We start from the raw sequence: 6,052 nt of genomic DNA, 5'->3' as shown, positions 1-6,052 counted from the left end.
TACAGTGCTCATTCTACAATGCACATCACAACACCCATGCATTATTCATCCCCACATATTACTCATGTCAAGGTTAGGACATCATGCCCATAGTGACAAAAGTCTTCTGCCCCTGGGTCTTTGTACTTTGTGTGCCTTCTGCCTAAATCTTTCTTCCCCCATATCTCCTCTTGCCAGGTCTTGGTAGCGTGTGGATTTTACTTCCAACAACCATCTCTTTGGAGGGCCTTCTCTGACCTCTCCACGTGGCATAGGTCTCCCCCTTCCACCTTCAGTTACTCTTTGTCAGCATCCCCCCTTTTTTCTTTTATTCACAGCACTTAGCCCTGTGGGTTATGAGTTGGTCAATAAAGATGCTCACTTGTATGCCTCATGCATTTTGCTTTTCAGAAAGCAAAGAATTTATAGATGCATTTGAATTTTTGATATGTCTTCTGTTTATTGCCTTTTCCATGCAGAAGAGCTTTCAAACCCCAACAAACCCTTTTCACTTGTTGAAATATGCAGAATCATTGTGCGGCAGTGATTAGTATTATTTATTTTGGCTTTTGCCTAATTAAATGTGTGCAAAGAATGAGGAAAGGGCTTTATCATCCACGGGAGAAACAGGTTTCTCACACCTGACTTCAATCACTCTGAATAACTACTTCATTAAGACATAGGCGAGCCTAGTGACAGATCATTAATTTTCATGGATATAATCTGGGAAGCCAAATGTTTGTAGAAGAGGAGTCTGGCAAGAAAGGCATAAATGTATTAGCACTTATTAAAAATAAGCTGTAAGTCTGTTTGCGAGCTGCTTCTGTCATGTTATGAATTAATCGCTTCAGTGTAACCACCATAAAATATACATATCACGATGTGTCGTGTTGAGGAAGGAAAAGTAGATATTATCTTCATTCTCTAAGAGCCCGGGCCTTTTACATTCTCGAATTTACCCTTTATTTTGATGCTAATGGAAAGAAATAAAATGGAACTAGAACCAGGAACATTTGTATTCTTTCTTGCTTTCATTTGACTTTCTATGCTGTTTTGATTTTTGCTGTTTTGAATAGGAGGAAAGTGAAGGCAGCAGGTCCCTGAAAGACTGTGAACAAAATACATTCCTTTCATCCATTTCTGTCTGATAATGTTTAAATATTGTTGTCTCAAAACCTCACAGTGAGTCTTAAAAATCACAAAAAGTAGCATGATTGAAATTTCTGTCTGTCTGCAAACGAGCCAGTTTTGAGGAAGGGATGTTTCTGTCTCTGATTTTTTCTCTTCTGTGTGAGGAACTGAAATCTGGGGACTGTTGAGTCAAATGAGACATTCTTGCAACAAATAAAGGATTGGGCTGGCCAAAAAGTTCATTCTGGTTTTTATGTAAGATGTTACTAATACTTCACCTGCATTAGCTTCCACTAAGAGAAAGGAACCTCCCCTTCTTCAAGTATGTTCCTTTTCCTAGGACTGGTGTCTACCAATGCAGGGCCCATGCTTTGTTATAAAGGCCTTGTTTTATAACCTGCATGCAGTCTGGATGGAAAAGTCAGATTAGGGTTAGGATGTGTGCTAATTTAAAATCAGTTCAATGGAAAGACAACATCATTTAGCATCAAAACTACACCCAGATATTGGCTCTACCATGTACTAGCCATGTTGGGCAGTTCCCTTTGCTTCTTTAAGCATCAGTTTTTATCATCAGAAAAAAAGAAGGAAACAATGGTTAAGGGAGAGTTTATGTAATGTATTGACACATAGAGGCTGCTCAGTGAACAGTGGTTGCTTTTCCTGTAACAACCATCATATGAGGTTTTGGGGTTTACAGTGCAGCCAATCTCATTTGTCCTGAGTTTTTGTTTTGTTTTGGATTGGCCTATCAAGGATGTCAGCATTATGGTTATTTGAAGGAAGCTTTCTTGTCATTCCTTGAGGGTGTTTATTTTTTTGTTCTAGCCTTTTTGATTTTTTCCCGGAGACTGGAGGTCTAAGTACTGTAATTTACCTAATACGCTAGGGCATCTCATTCAGTCGTGTCTGACTCTTCGCATCCTTATGGACTGTAGCCCACCAGGCTCCTCTATCCATGGGATGCTCCAGGCAAGAATTGTGGAGTGGGTTGCCATTTCCTCCTCCAGGGGATCTTCCTTACCCAGGGATTGAATCTGGGTCTCTCATGTCTCCTGCATTGGCAGGTGGGTTTGTTACCACTAGCACCACCTGGGCTTCATCTGTCTTTGAGGTAACTTCATTCTCTGCACTCCAATAGTAGTAAGTAATCTAAAAGTTTACAATTAGGACTATGCTCTCAAAAATCTCAGATGTATGGTGGCTGCAGATAAACTTATGTAGCAGAGATTGTGTTATTTTTTCTTTGTCTTTTTAATCATAATAGTATCAGTTCTTACTGCTCTCAGTTCTTACAAATTTGCTGAGTAGAAGAAAGAAGAGAGAACCTCCAGAACCATAGTTGATGGCTCCCTGTTTCACCTTTACATCTCACACAGATATGTCATGGTAAAGAAGGATGGACACTGGGTAATGGTAAATGAGATCATATAAATTAGAAGGAGGACTCAGAGTGGGACTATTTGGGAGTCAGAAAATGGAGGTTCAAATATTGACCCTCTGGCTCAGTAGCTGAATGAACATGGGCAAGTAACTTGCCCTGTGTGAGTCCTCAATGCTTGATCTATAAAATAGCAATCATAATAATATTTCTCTCTAGAAGTACATTCATATTGGATGAGTCTTCAGGATAATTTCAAAAGATAAGGTAAGAAAGGCATTCAGTGAGTTGTAAGTAGGTAACAAATGTTAATAGCAACTATAGTAAGTATTATTTTCTGATTCCAGAAAATTTGCATCCATGGGAGTCTGTCTGGGGATAGACTTCTACTTTAGTCACATCCTGAAGTTCTTGGTCACCCATTGAAGCCAACGTGAATTTCCTTTGAGGAGGACTTATGTGAATAACTTGTGGGAGTGGGTCTGAAACCTGCCCAGGAGATGTGTCAGCTTGGTGTTGGAAAGCTCTAAGATTATCCCATATTAGCTAAATTTTATTGCTTTTGAACTAAAGACCCTACCTCCTTGAGAGTTAAGCTCTGCCAGTATGCTAATTTTCTATTTTTTATTGGCTATGGTTCATGAACATCCTACTGAAATATGAGATTTACCTGAAAATGCTTCATACAAATAGTGTGGAGCTGATAAATGAGCTAACACAGTGAGATCATGTTTTAAAATGAGTAGGGTAACCTCATTGGATGATGTTCAATCCCAGAGTAATGGCATTTGTGCCTTCTTCACTCAAAGCACATTGTTAGCCTGGGTCTCCAATAAAACAAAATATCATATTGAGGTTAATGATAATCTCCTTCACCTTAATTTTCCCCCAGATACCCTAGAGATGTGACCCCAAACCCAGACATGGCCAGTCTCCTCACTCATTTCAACCATTCATTCTCCACTTGGCTGGGATCTTCCATCCAGGTGTCTCTTCTCTCCTATGTCAGCACTGAATCTTTGCTTTTCTTCCAGAGAACACCTGTCAGAACGATGTGTGACTTGCTTTTGTCACACAGCATTGACAAAAGGGAAACTTCCCATTATCTTCTTTTCATATTATTCACGTCAACAAAGTTTTTAAATTGAGCATCTTCTCTTCCAGGCGCTGGCCCAACCATTCAGAGGTAAATGAGGCCATTCATATTCCAGTGGAGGATTATTAATAGGTGGCCTCATATTCTTGCCCCTTGTATTTATTTCCTAGGAACTGCTGTAACAAAGTGCCATAAACTACACGGCTTGAAAAATAGATATTTATTGCCTGTCAATTTGGGAGGCTAGAAGCCTGGTATCAAAGTGTGTGCTGGGCCATGATCCCTCATAAAGTGCTAGGGAAGGGTCTGTTACAGATCTCTTTCCCAGTTTTTGGTGGTTTCTTGACTTGTGATTATATAATCCAGTCTTCCCATATCTTTCTCCCCATGTGCATCTCTGTCTGTGTCCAAATTTCTCATCTTTTATTAGGACACCAGTCACACTGGATGAGGGCCCACCCTAATGACTTCATTTAAACTTGATAACCTTTGTAGAAACTCTTATTTCCAAAATAAGGTCACATTCTTGCCTTGAGATTAGGACTCCAACCTCTCTTTTTTTGGGGGGTGGGGAACGTAAGTCAATCCACAACACAACACGTGAGTGCCTCGCAGGCCTCGCTAATCATTCTGTAACTCTTAAAGTGTTAAAAGTCACTCAGTCGTATCTGACTCTTTGCGACCCCATGGACTCTACAGTCCATGGAATTCTCTAGGCCAGAATACTGGAGTGGGTAGCCATTCCTCGCTACAGGGGATCTTCCCAACCCAGAGATGGGAGCCAGCTCTCCCGCATTGCAGGCGGATTCTTTACCAGCGGAACCACCAGGGAAGTCCATCTTGCTACCATTTTGAAGTACTCTCGGAACACATGCTTGCAGTTACTAGACATGACATTTCTGGGCAGAGGAAAGGTTTCCTTTCTCAGCGTGAGGCTGTTACATCCATTCTGTGCTACGTCTTTCCATTCAGGTGGGGCCAGCTACTTAGCAGATGTGAATTCAGCTCTGTTCTGTGGATAAATGTGTATCCTCAATCATTCAGTTGTGTCTGGCTCTTGACGACCCCATGGACTATAACCTGCCAGCCTGTCCATGGGATTTCCCAGGTGAGAATACCGGAATGGGTTACCCTCTTCCAGGGGATCTTCCTGACCCAGGGGTCGAACCCACATCTTTTCTGTCTCTTGCATTCAGTTCAGTTCAGTTCAGTCACTCAGTCGTGTCCGACTCTTTGTGACCCCATGAATTGCAGCACGCCAGGCCTCCCTATCCATCACCAACTCCCGGAGTTCACTCAAACTCATGTCCATCGAGTCAGTGATGCCATCCAGCCATCTCATCCTCTGTCATCCCCTTTTCCTCCTGCCCCCAATCCCTCCCAGCATCAGAGTCTTTTCCAATGAGTCAACTCTTCGCATGAGGTGGCCAAAGTACTGGAGTTTCAGCTTTAGCATCATTCCTTCCAAAGAACACTCAGGATTGATCTCCTTTAGAATGGACTGGTTGGATCTCCTTGCAGTGCAAGGGACTCTCAAGAGTCTTCGCCAACACCACAGTTCAAAATCATCAATTCTTTGGCGCTCAGCTTTCTTCACAGTCCAACTCTCACATCCATATATGACTACTGGAAAAACCATAGCCTTGACTAGACGGACCTTTGTTGGCAAAGTAATGTCTCTGCTTTTGAATATGCTATTTGGGTTGGTCATAACTTTCCTTCCAAGGAGTGAGCATCTTTTAATTTCATTCATTACCATATCACAAATACTCCTACAGCCATTTCTACTGTTCCAGTGGAGCATTAATTACATTCAGTTGGACTGCTTTCAGGAAGAAAAAATATGAAAAGGTGGGAGAGAGTCTTGAGATGACATGACCTTAACAGTTTCTTTGTGATTTCACATTATATAAGGAATTGCCAAGGCTAGGTGTAGGACTGTTGGAAGGAAGGAAGAAGACTCAGCACACTTGATGTTCACAGGAAAAGAATTCAAGAATAAACTTTTTAAAAAAGTAAACAAACATTACAGATGCAATGCTATTGTTGGTAATTATTTTGTGTCTACCAGGAAATGACTTCTGTAATTGGTTGTCAACCAAGAACCAAGGTCTACCATCCTCGGCAGCTAACTGTTAACCCCAAAACACATATAAGCTCATTGTGCCAAATATCACTGGGAAAAGAAAAAACACAGAATCCCTAACTCTACCAAAACACTGAATTGAAACAAGTAATAATTTTTCCATAAGATACTTCATACTACGAAGAGAACCTCCAAACTTTTGGGCACATTTTTCTATTCAGTGGCTTAAAGGTTGTTGTTCAGTCACTCAGTCATGTCCAGCTTTTTGTGACCCCATGGACCACAGTACGCCAAGCTTCCCTGTCCTTCACTATCTCCCAGAATTTGCTCAGACTCATGTCTATTGAGTTGATGATGCCAACCAACCATCTCATCCTCT

This window comes from Bos taurus, chromosome 22 (genome assembly GCF_002263795.3).
Source record: "Bos taurus isolate L1 Dominette 01449 registration number 42190680 breed Hereford chromosome 22, ARS-UCD2.0, whole genome shotgun sequence".
NCBI classification, from domain to species: domain Eukaryota; kingdom Metazoa; phylum Chordata; class Mammalia; order Artiodactyla; family Bovidae; genus Bos; species Bos taurus.
Note: the sequence above shows the minus strand (reverse complement) of the source record.